The sequence below is a fragment of the Myotis yumanensis genome, unplaced genomic scaffold (assembly GCF_028538775.1).
Source record: "Myotis yumanensis isolate MYYU_CA2020_CCGP unplaced genomic scaffold, mMyoYum1.0.hap1 SCAF_1, whole genome shotgun sequence".
Lineage (NCBI taxonomy): Eukaryota > Metazoa > Chordata > Mammalia > Chiroptera > Vespertilionidae > Myotis > Myotis yumanensis.
Genome location: NW_027223752.1, coordinates 228,005,617 through 228,017,829, shown reverse-complemented (window position 1 = coordinate 228,017,829; position 12,213 = coordinate 228,005,617).

Below are 12,213 nucleotides of genomic sequence, written 5' to 3'. Positions count from 1 at the left end.
AGGTATAATAATGTGGCTGTTGCTTTTTTGCATTTCTTGTTCATTTAGGGAAATACTCATAAATGCACAAAGAAGAAAAGTTTTGTGTCTTATCTTCTGTTCCAATTAATATGCTTCTGTGGTCGTCACTAGTTAATGCCCACCAATATTTCCACATCTTCCCCTTTCTGGGTCCATATCAAGATTTGACTTCCTAGCCCAGCCAGTGTTGCTCAGTGATTGAACATCAACCCATGAACCAGGAGGTCACAGTTCAATTCCTGGTTAGGACTCATGCCGGGGTTGCAGGCTCCATCCCAACTGGGGGCGTGCAGGAGGCAGCCAATCAATAATTCTCTCTCATCATTGATTCTTTTTTTTTTTTTTTACTCTCTCCCTCTCCCTTCCTCTCTGAAGTCATTAAAAATATGTTTGTTTTTTAAAGATTTGACTTCCGAGCTTCCCTGTTCTTGGGTGGACTATGTGATATTTCAGGTCAGTGAAGTTTTGAATCAAGTGAGAGGTATCATTTTTGAAACCAGTGGATGCCAGACCCTCCTAGCTTGTCATTTCCCCTTAAATACACTAATGAGCAATGCTGAGGATGGCGACTATTCTGCTAGCCTACCTCTCTGAGTGATAGTGAGCCCAGTCCCTCTGCCAAACCATAAAGAACATTTAGCATGAGCCAGGAAATAAACTCTGTGGTTGAGCAACTAGAATGTTTAGCTTTTATGAACTGCAGCATAAGCTAGCCCATCCTGACTGATATATCTCTTATTTGTTTTTCTTAACTGGTTGCATTGGTCAGGATTTCCAACACCATGATTAAGAATAATGATGGGAGTGGGGATCCTTATATTATTAAATGGCATTAAGTAATGTTTGGACTAGATTTTTATCAAGTTAAGTAATTTTCCACTTATTTCTAGTTTTATTCACATATATATCTCAAATGCATTTTCTGCTTCTATTCAGATGACACATAATTTTTCTCCTTTAATCCACTGGTGCAGTGACTCTCTGTTATTAAAAGATACTTGAATTCCTGGGGTAAACCCTACTTACTCATAACATGTTACATGGTAGGATTTGATTATTTGCATTTTAGCACTTCTATTTTAAGTGCAAAGTGCCTAAACTTCCTTTCTCATATCTTCTTCATGTTTGGAAGAATGATTTTTCTAGCCTCATAAAATGAATTAGACATATGTCTCTCTGTTTCCTGGAAAAAAATTAGTTTGGTAGGAATTATCTGTTTCATGATAATTTTATAAAACTTAGAAAAAATGTCTTATTTATTTTAATTTATTATTTTAAAATAATTATTTTAACTTTTGGTTTGATTAATGTTCTCTATTATTTTTACTCAATTTCATTGAATTCTTCATTTATCTTTATTATGGTGGATCAAGTGAGTTGAGTATTAACAATGCCTGGGCCAATCAAATTACATATATTTTAATTTTCTTTCTTATTTCTTATTTGCTCTTAACTCTTGTACATTGTTAATTATTTTGTTAACTGAACAACTGGTTCAATTGACTTCAGTTTTTATTAGAGTAAATGTCTTTAATGCTATATATTTTTCACTGAATACTGCTTTAGCTATAGTTCATAAATTTTATGTAATAATTTCCTATATCAGTTCTAATTATTACATAATCTTAGTATTATTTATGTTTTTACCTACAAGGTTTTTAATAGTATGATTTTAGTTTCTAAATACGTTAGTTTTCTAGCTTTCCTTTTGTCATTGATTTCTAATTTTATTGAATTATTCTGTGTAATGTTGATTCTTTTATTTATGAATCTTCTTTATCACAAAGTACTTGTACAGTTTTATGAATGTTTTATGGGCATTCAACAATACTCAAATTTTTCTATGTATATATTACATATCTACTTCTGTAAAAATCTATTGTCCTGAGGATATTAATTATGTCATTCAAATTTTCTATTTTGCTCAAAGTCTGATTGATCAATACATTTCTGAGAAACATGTGCTAAAATACTACTGGTCTTCTTATATGCAGTGTGGCTGCTAGAACTGACCCCTTTGCCCACTTCTGATGGTCAATGCTCCCAAACTGAATTTCAGCCCCACTTAAACTTGACTCCATGAACTCTGGCCAAAGCTGAGCTGAATCTGTGGGTTTCAGGCCACACAATGATTCAGGCATAGACCAGCCACCAAGGTAAAAGTAGAAACTGAAAAGATCCCCAACCTCTTTCCCTTGCATTACTCCTCTGTCTCACAGGTTATATGGTCATTTATCTGGTCATGTGTGGCTCCTGACCCTCCATCTGAAAGCAGGTGATTTGAGAGCAATTTATTGTAGACCCTGAAACCAGATTCCTAGGGTGGGAATTGAGGCTCTACCACCTACCTGCTGAGGGACACGGAGCAAAGCATCCCACCTTGTTGTGCTTCTGATTTGTCATCCATGAGATGGGGATTAGAATGGTAACACCTGGAACACAGGAACAAACAAAAGGAACGGTAACGCCTCAGAGTTGTTGTAAGGAGTTAATAACTGCAAAGCCTCAGAAAAGTATCTGGCATACAACCTACAGCGTACAAGCAAGCCCTGTGTAAGTGCCAGCTATTTTATGACTGTTATTATCACAATGATGATCATTATCATCATTATTATTATTTGTAACTGCGTAATGCAGTGCCCCTCAGTTAAAGAGAGTGAGTCATTCTTAAGCATTACATAACAGGATTTTAATACAGCACTTGTTTGCCTGATCCTGCGGCTTTAACATGGATCAAACGACCAAGACATCATAAGAGCCTCAATCACTTCAGCTCAGAATACTGTGAAAGTCACCTATCCTCCTGCCTCATACCTGCTATTCCCCTCCCCATCCTCTCTATCCCCACCTGTCCTCAGTTTCTGCCTTTTGAGCTTCATCTCTCGCACCCAGCATCCAAGAAGCCCTAGAACTGATGATAGAGCTCTCCTGGGTCATTATGGGGGTCAGTTCTCTGTCTCCCACCTGCCTCTCCATCTTATGGTAGTTTCTCTGCATTATCACTGCCTGGACTTTTATACCAAGGGATCAACTAATAACCAATACAGTACAAGAGCATCTACTACACAGTAAGACTATAGAGCTACAATCAGGATTCACAATGTAACCCCAAGACACAGGAATTGTCTAATACTGTATTTCAAAAGGATTAAGAATGAGAGTATAACTTCTCTTCAACTAAAATCCCCTTACCCCATGTCTGTTTTCTTACGATTTCAAGGAATTTTTCCATGCCAGCAATAGTCAGTCACATAAGTAGGATTAGGATACTGACTTGCTATCTAAGGAAGGTGGCAAGAGGGAGGAGGGACCAGTTAGTTTGCAAATCATAAGGCTCACTGAACTCTATAGAATACAAGACATATGTATGACCTGGCCATTAGTGAGGGTTCCACACCATCACCCATCTGGATGTAGAAGAAACAGCCATCATTCAGAATACTACCTGAAACAAAATGTGGGATATGTTTAGCAGAAGGCATGGAACCCATAAAAATATCCATGATTTAAACATGAGACGTTTCCGATGTGCTAAACATGGAATGATGTGCTTATCCATGGTCCCGCTGGAAGAGATGAAATGCTGGGAAATGAAAAAAGGAAACTTCAATGTTTTGTTCATAACATACAGAATGGTAACTAGTAATACTGTTTTGCATATTTGAGAGTAGCTAGGAGAATAAATCTTAAAAGTTCTCATCATAAGAAAAAAAAATTGTAACTGTGTATGGTGACAGGTTACCTGGGTTTATTGTGGTGGTCATTTTGCATTATGAACAAATCTTAAATTATTACATTGTACTCCTGAAAGGAATACAATCTTATGTCAGTTATACTTCAATTACAAAGAACTCTCAAGGTACTATTGAGAGCAAAAGGAGGTAGGAAAATATACTGAAAACAAATATATTAATGACAAACAGTGGCTAACTCTATTGAGTGCTTACTATGTGCTAGACATTGGCCTCAGCCTGCATATATATAATTTATGTAATCATCACAACAAACTCATGAGAGAGGTGCAATAATTTTTGCCATTTTTACAGATAAAAAACCTGAAGCACAGATAAGTTAAATATTTTGCTGAAAGGTACTCAGCTAAGAACTGAAATTTTTAATCTGGACTGTCCAGTTAGTTCCAGAGTTTACACTCGTAATCATCACACCATACTACAGGGATATAATGGCCTTAGTTTTGCTAAATTACCTTTTCCCCTGATCACAACAATATTTTTTGGGTGATATTTCAAAAATTGATATTCTTTTTAAATTATTACCTTACAGAGAATGATTTTTTCATGCAAGTCAGGAGATTAAAAATCAAGATTCTTTGGCTCCTATATTGGTCTGGCCACAAAAGTACAAAGTCGAGTTGTTGATGTCTAGTAAATGCAGTCATGCTGAGAATATTTTCTGTTATCGTCTGAGTGGAGCCACAGTAAATAGTTACATTCATTACCCTGACTTACGCTGATTTACAAAACCACCTATAACTTACTGTGAAAGTGTCTAGGTGGTTGGATCTATATGGAGAAATTTGGAAATTGACAAAATAGATTTGTCTGTTATACAATTTCAATCAAGATTTTAAATAAGTACACATTATGTGGGCAATTTGAAAATCATCTGCATATATGTAGCCTGGCTATGTCATATGAGTTCTCAGATAGGTAATCATAGTTACCGCCATAAGTACACTACAAATACCTCAGCGTCCAACTGGAGCCTTCCTGAGAGCATCTTCTATGGATAAAAATAAAAGAGTTACCGAGGAAATATTAAAAACTGGTAATTATCTCTTGGTTTCCCACAGAAATTCTCTATAGAATTCATTCCCCTTAATGTTGGCAGTAGCTGAAGCAGTAGTCCTCAACCGCTAGCTTTCAAAGCAGCTTAATTGTGTCTTTAAAAAACAGATTCCTGGACACCATTCACTCATTAACTCTGAGCAGGGCCCCAGAGTCTATATTTTAAACAAGTTCCTCTGAGAATCCTGATGCAGATGCAGTGGCACCTGGACAGAAGGCTGTTTACCTGGCTTTGTTCACTCTTCAGACCAGCCTTTGCCTGATGTGCAGTTTGTGACTGAACTGGTGATGTTTTCTTTTTAACCATTGCTGAAGGTTTCAATGACTTGAGATTTTGAAAATCAACACAAGGATTAGTTAAGAAGAACTGAACCTGGAATATAGAACAAAGTATTTGCCATTTACTCAATAGTTAATATAAGCAAACAAGTACAGTACCAATTTTTAGGAAATGATGCTAATATCTAATCACTCCTCATTTGAGGACTAAGGAAAATTATATCCAGATAAGGTAAGGGGTAACGTTTTTGTCCTATTACTGCATAATTTATCTCCTTTTAAAGTCTTACTTTAATGAATCTACTGATTCTCATAGTTTCCACAGGTGTTGATGTTGATCCTGCCACTTGGTAATTTTAAAATATCTTTAGACTATCATGTTCATTCATTAATGTCTTCACCAATTATGCATCTATAACTCCATTTTTTCATGTTTGTCTTAGCTACTGCACAGATCTGTATAGAATTAAAAATTTTCTCCTTCAACTTGGTTAGACATGGCCAGTTGTGATAGCATGGGGACAGCTATAATCTTTATTATGACCAAGTGAAGATGACAAAGAGAGTCTTGTTTTTTCACAGGAAAAATGGGTTGCCAAACTGAGTGATGTCTGAGAAAGTTCCCATGGATGGGCAGAAGGTTTTACTTTTTTTAGTGTGTGTTGCATAACCCAGCATCTCAAATGGATGCTATTTAAACATTCCTTTTCCTCCACTGTGGTTTTCATGAGCTTAATGTTACTATGTTGGTTCTATTGTGACACAGGTAGAGGTGAATAAAAATCTACTTGGAGTTGCAGATTGGGGTCAAAACAACATCTTAAGTATTTTGGAAAAGTTTGGGATTTTACAGATTAGACTTTTTAGGTGAGGGTATACCATCTTATAGGATAGGTCTTACACGCCAAGACCTGTAGACAGACAGTTGAAAATGTTTCTCAATCACTTCTTCCAGTGGTAATTTTAATTTCCTAGGGAAATGAGAAGGTGTCAAGTTCTTACATATAGGAACCATTTTGATCCTCACAACAGCCTTACTTAATATGTTCCATTATTATAGTGTTCATTTTCCTAGACCCGTGGTCAGCAAACTGCGGCTCGCGAGCCACATGCGGCTCTTTGGCCCCTTGAGTGTGGCTCTTCCTAAGCCTTAGGAGTACCCTAATTAAGTTAATAATAATGTACCTACCTATATAGTTTAAGTTTAAAAAACTTGGCTCTCAAAAGAAATTTCAATCGTTGTACTGTTGATATTTGGCTCTGTTGACTAATGAGTTTGCTGAACACTGTCCTAGACAATTAAAATGATATTGCAAAAGGTTAAACAAGTTCTAGTTATCACAAGGCAAACTCCACATTGTTAGCATTTTAATGAGCTAGTTATTCATAATAGGAAGGAGCAAAAGAGAGGCCAGACATTATAAGCATGGTCATTTGGGAAGCTTCACCATGAAGCTGCAATTTCACACTCCCCAGGGAACTACCAGTCCATTCCCTGAAGATCCCTGGGCGGAAGATGGATGCATGCACAGGAAAGTTTGTGTGATGTAGGGAAGTTGCCTGTTAGTCTAACCAGGAAACAAAATATAATTGGCTAGGACAGTGGTTGACAAACTCATTAGTCAACAGAGCCAAATATCAACAGTACAATGATTGAAATTTCTTTTGAGAGCCAAATTTTCTAAACTTAAACTATATAGGTAGGTACATTGTTATTAACTTAATTAAGGTACTCCTAAGCTGGCCTTTGCTAAAAATGTCCTCAATCTGATTGAGGTACATTCGCTGAGGTCGACCCCTTCCAACTCTCCCATCCACACTCGTCTTGTATACTTGTTTCGTCTATCCTCTCTATATGTCCAAACCATCTCAACATACCTTTCTCAATCCTTGACACTACATTTTCTTTCACCCCACAACATTCCCTGTACTTGCGCACCTGCACGTGGTATTTTGTGGAAGAGCCACACTCAAGGGGCCAAAGAGCCGCATGTAGCTCATGAGCCGCGGTTTGCCCACCACTGGGCTAGGAGGTACAGAGCCATGGCAAGCATGCTGAAATTCTGAAGGCTTAATTGATTATGCTCCTAGTTTTAATCCTGAGACAAAGGAATCCTCTCCCTCTAGTTCCTCTCTTGTTTCTCTGGCTTTGCTCCTGCTTCCTCGCATTTGCCCTAGTTCCTGGAAGCAGCATGGCCCACAGCCATTTGGAACCCACATGCACTGGACCGATGGACTATAGCTGGAAACACAAGCTAAGCTGGGCTGCTGCAAATATGGAACGGAAACAGGGCAAGGTCTTTATGCCTAGCTCTACTAAGGACACAGCTGGACTTCTTCCATGGTGGGACAGAGGGTTAGGGGACTATGGAAACTCAGGGATTTAATCCCACGCAAATAAATGCCATTCATTCTCCTGTGTGAGTCTCAGAAAATTCATTTTCTTTTGACATTGCAATAAGCCCAATTCCACCAGCAGCTCGTGGGGACATGGAGAGCTCCCCACTAATAACAGAAGGATTCCAGAAGGTCAGGAGCTCCTAGTCCAGTCTGAGGCTATGACAGTTATGTTATTGGTCTGGACCTTAACTGATACACTCATGAAGAGTTTCCTGGATTGGGAGCTCACCAGAAGCAGACCAAGTGGTGTACACAGAGGGGAAACAGGTAGAAAAAGAAAATAATAAAAAAATAGAGAAAGGGTATAAGAAAGGTACCAATAAATTACATCCCCCAATAAGATGCATTGAAATCCCACCCCCAGTACCTGTGAACATGACCTTATTTAGAAATGTAAAAGGATCTTTTCAGATGTAATCAAGTTGAGGTCATATTCGATTAGATGCCCATTCTAGCAGCAAAGAAGGCAGAAAATGTAGTTTCTAGATGAATGGTCACAGACCTAGCTCAACTCTAGTTTCTATCCAAGACAAGTGGCTCCATTGGTTGAAGTGTCATCCCATATACCAATAGGTTGCAGGTTCGATCCCCAGTCAGGGCAAGTACGGAAGGCAACCCATTGATGTTTCTCTCTCACATAGACGTTTCTCTAACCCATTCTCTCTCTCCCTTCCTCTCTCTCTAAAAATCAATAGAAACATATCCTTGGATAAGGATTTAAAAAAAATAATAAAATGAAAATAAACTCATAGGTTCTTCTACTAAAAGGAGAAATAAGATGGATACCAAAGGACAATTAGCAATCTCTAATTAGAATCACTAATCTCAAATTAGCTTCTTTCAGTTCTAATTAGCTTATTTCAGTGCTATTCTCTTCCCAGGTAGCAAGAGTTGAGAAAATAGGCAAATATTTACTAAATATTTACCAAATAGTGCCACAAGTCTCATTTTCAGGGATTACTGGTACATCAGGTAGGAAAATCCTATACTAACAATTTATTCATTTCAATTATTTATAAATGATGAAGTTTATTGTTTATGGAACTGAGATTTGCGTGAGTACAACCTCATGATCATCCAGGGAGAAATAAGGCCCAGATGCCTCAGAGTAATAGTTCTGTTCACATATCCCTCTTCTTCCTGGATACTTGCTTTCATTAGCTTTTGCTAAGTAAGAAATCATCCTCACACTTAATAGCTTATGATTATTTTTCATGATTCCTGGGTTTGCTGGGGAGTGCCTCTGTGCTGTGCTGTCACAGCTGGGGCTGGGTGGTGTAGGGTGGCTTCATTCATTTACCTAGTGGTTGGCAGGGTGGTTGGTATGGCAGAAGACCCAGCTGGGACAGCTTGTGTCTGGTCCCCAGGATCTCTCCTCCTCCATATGCTAGTCCATGTTTCTCTCCATGGTGGTCTAGGGTTCCAAAGGGAAGCAAGATCAAGGAGCTTCTGCCACGTTTGCTAATTTCTCATTGACTAAAACGAGTTACGTTGTTAAACTTAAAGAGGTAGAGAAATAACTCCACCTCTTGATGAAAAAGGCTTTGAAACATCATTTTTGTGATCTACCACTGTTTATTCTCTAGTCAAAATCGCTTTAAATCTTCCCCAAAAGAAAATTATATAAATCCGCATCCCTGGGCCTCGCAAAGTCTCCATCAACTATGACATTAGGCTCGAAGCCCAGGGTCTGGAGACCTGATTCAAGTGCCGATGCAGATGAGGCTGGCTGGGAGCGAATGAGCAAGAGCTGGTGTTCTGGATCCAAAGACCTGATGCACTCAGAAGAGAAGTTATCAAAGTCCCGCCAGTGAATGTGCATTAGTGAGAACAGAACAGGATGACCGCTACGGACACTCGCATTCAACAAGAAAAAAATCAGGAGGCAAATAGCCACTGGTCTATATCAACTCTGAAGTCCAGCCCAGCGTACATGGTCAAGGAGCAGTAAACAGTGCTTTCCTGGGGCCCTGTTCTTCTCCCTGGCAGTGATTACTCTTTGTTCCTCCTTCTGAATTGATTTCTCCCTCTGAAATAGTCTTACCTTTCCATTCGAAATGTTCCATGTTCACAGATGATCCCATTTCTCAGGCTTCTTCCTGAGAAAGTGAAAATCCCATAGGCCTTTTTTCATTTTCAATTCCCTGTCCTTTTTAGCCCAAGCTGGCTGTACATTTCCTAGCATAGTTTTCTTTAAAATTCTGTGCACATCCTATGAGAATTACTTGAATTCACTCCATCCCCTAAAAACCACATCCATCCACAATTCTTCCAGAGAGGCTGCACTACCTTGGGCCACCTGTGAAATGTTTGAGTGATTAAACAGTGCTAAGTCCGACCGGGGTAAATTTGCTTCTGGTTCTGATTTTTTATTGTTCTTAGATAATTGTGTCTGCACTAGTGGCAATAGTGTAAAAGGTGGGCTTTATTATTATGGTCACTCCTTTAAGAAATGCATGTTAGGTTTAAGGTGTCGAGAATGGGTATGGCAGTAAGTGCAGAATCTGGTACACTTATTAGCCTTTATTTTGGTTTGTATCTGTAGCAATATGGGCTCCTTTAACCCTGAAGGTTCTCCTTGCTTCATCTAAAACTCTGTAGCCTTTTATATTTTCACTTATTATGTGTCTAATATTTTCAAAATCTGTGAAAATGGAATTTCTATACTAAAGATGAAAAGAACCCAAATCTTTATCTGGCTTTCTTTGATTTCTCTAAATGAATGAATAATTCCAAATTAATGTTCCCTCAGGGTCTTTAGATAATTTCAAATTAGACAAATTGGTACAGAAAAATAAGGGTTTCTAAAAGCCATGAAAACAAGAATTAATGGTTCCTCAAAATATAATCAAGTTCAGCCTTTAAAAATGATGAAAATCAATGACATTATTATAAGGCATATGAACAATGGAAAAAATGTTCTTCCAAATTCGGAAGAGGTTAACAAAATTGCACAGATCCTCAATAAGGATGCTTCCTCAATCCAACTAATGGTGCTTAATTATGTGTTTTTTGTCTTGTTAACTGAGAAACACAATTAATAGCAACTGACACCTCCATTTCTACCTTAAGATCTGTAGTTATCACAATTAGCTCCTCTAATTAACTGAAGAGTTGATGAAATGTTCATTTATGAATAGGAAATACATTTTGAGCAAACAGTTTTGATATACCTCGGTTATCAAAACTGGAGCAAATTAATAAACCACATTATAAGTTGTCTTAAAATATAATGGATTAGGGAACTTCACATTCAGCTATTCTAGAGTATCTGAAGCAGACTTGTCCACCATCATAAAGAATGAGAAAAATGGACAAGATATGTGAAACAACTGCTTTTGGACATTAGTGTACATGCAGCAAAGAACTGATCCCTAAGGGAGGAGAAACAAACATAGTAGACAATACAATACCACAGCTTTCTGCCTGGAGGCTCTTACTGACCACGCTGAGAAAGAGAGAATGCATGCAGAGCACAGGCATGTCATGAGTCCACGAAGGAAATACTGAAATTCAGGGATGCTCAGATGGTTGGAATTTGCAAGAAAGAAACCAAGGTGAGGAAGCTTTACAAAGAAAGAGCTTCCAAAATCTGCATTGGGATCTACTCCAGACTATACTGAATACTAAGTTGTGCACACATAGGGGGAAGAATAGAGAAATTACAAGAACTCACATAGGACTGACAGATGTTTGAGATTTAACCAGCCAGTGAGGAGAGACTGTGTTGCCACCTAGAGTAGAGACCTGAGAAGTATTATTGCTAAGCAGTATGGTAATCTAGCCTTATAGACGAAAGCTACATGAGACAAGACCTCAAAAACAAGCATATAATATATCAAGCAAATCCTCAGGTAATTTTATTGTCACCCAGAGAAAACACCAAAGCTCCTTAAGAAAGACAGCAAACACTAACAACATAAGAATCACAATGCCCAACCTTCCATTAAAATTAATAGACTGAGAAGCTGAAAAATGTGATCCATTTATTAGGCAGAAAAACAAATCGGTCAATAGTAAAGAACACTAAAGTGACTTATATGTCAAACTTATCAGACGGGAACTTAAAAAGAGCTATTATAAATGTGATCAATATTTTTTTAAAGAAAAATATACACATAATAGAAAATTCAAAGAAGAACCAAAATATGTTCTGGAAATGAAAAATAAATATCTAAAATGAAAAATTCACTCCATGGTCTTCATAGAGATTAACCTCTGCAGAAGAAAAGATTAGTAAACTTGAAAATATACAATATAAATTACCCAAACTGAAGAACACAGAGAAAAACAGACAAAAAATGAACAGAACTTCAGTAATTTGGAGCAGTATCAGGCTGTCTAACTTATGTGAAAGGAAGAGAGAAATAATCAAAAAAATAAGGCTTCAAATTTTATAATTTTAATAAAAACAATAAACACACAGATCCAAGAAATATATACAGAAAGAAAACTGCACCAAACAAAATGTCATAATGAAATTGCTAAAAACCAATAATAAAGGTAAAATTCTTAAAAGAAAACAGAGTAAAATAAAACTTTTTATAATAAAATTATCAATTCATTAACAGACATAAGAGTCTTAGGTTTTTATGTCCCCAATTACAGTTTCAGATACATGAAGAAAAAAGCCTGACAGAACAGAAAGAAGTAGACAGATTCGAAATTATGGTTGGAAATTTCAGTACTCTTCTCTCAGCAGGTG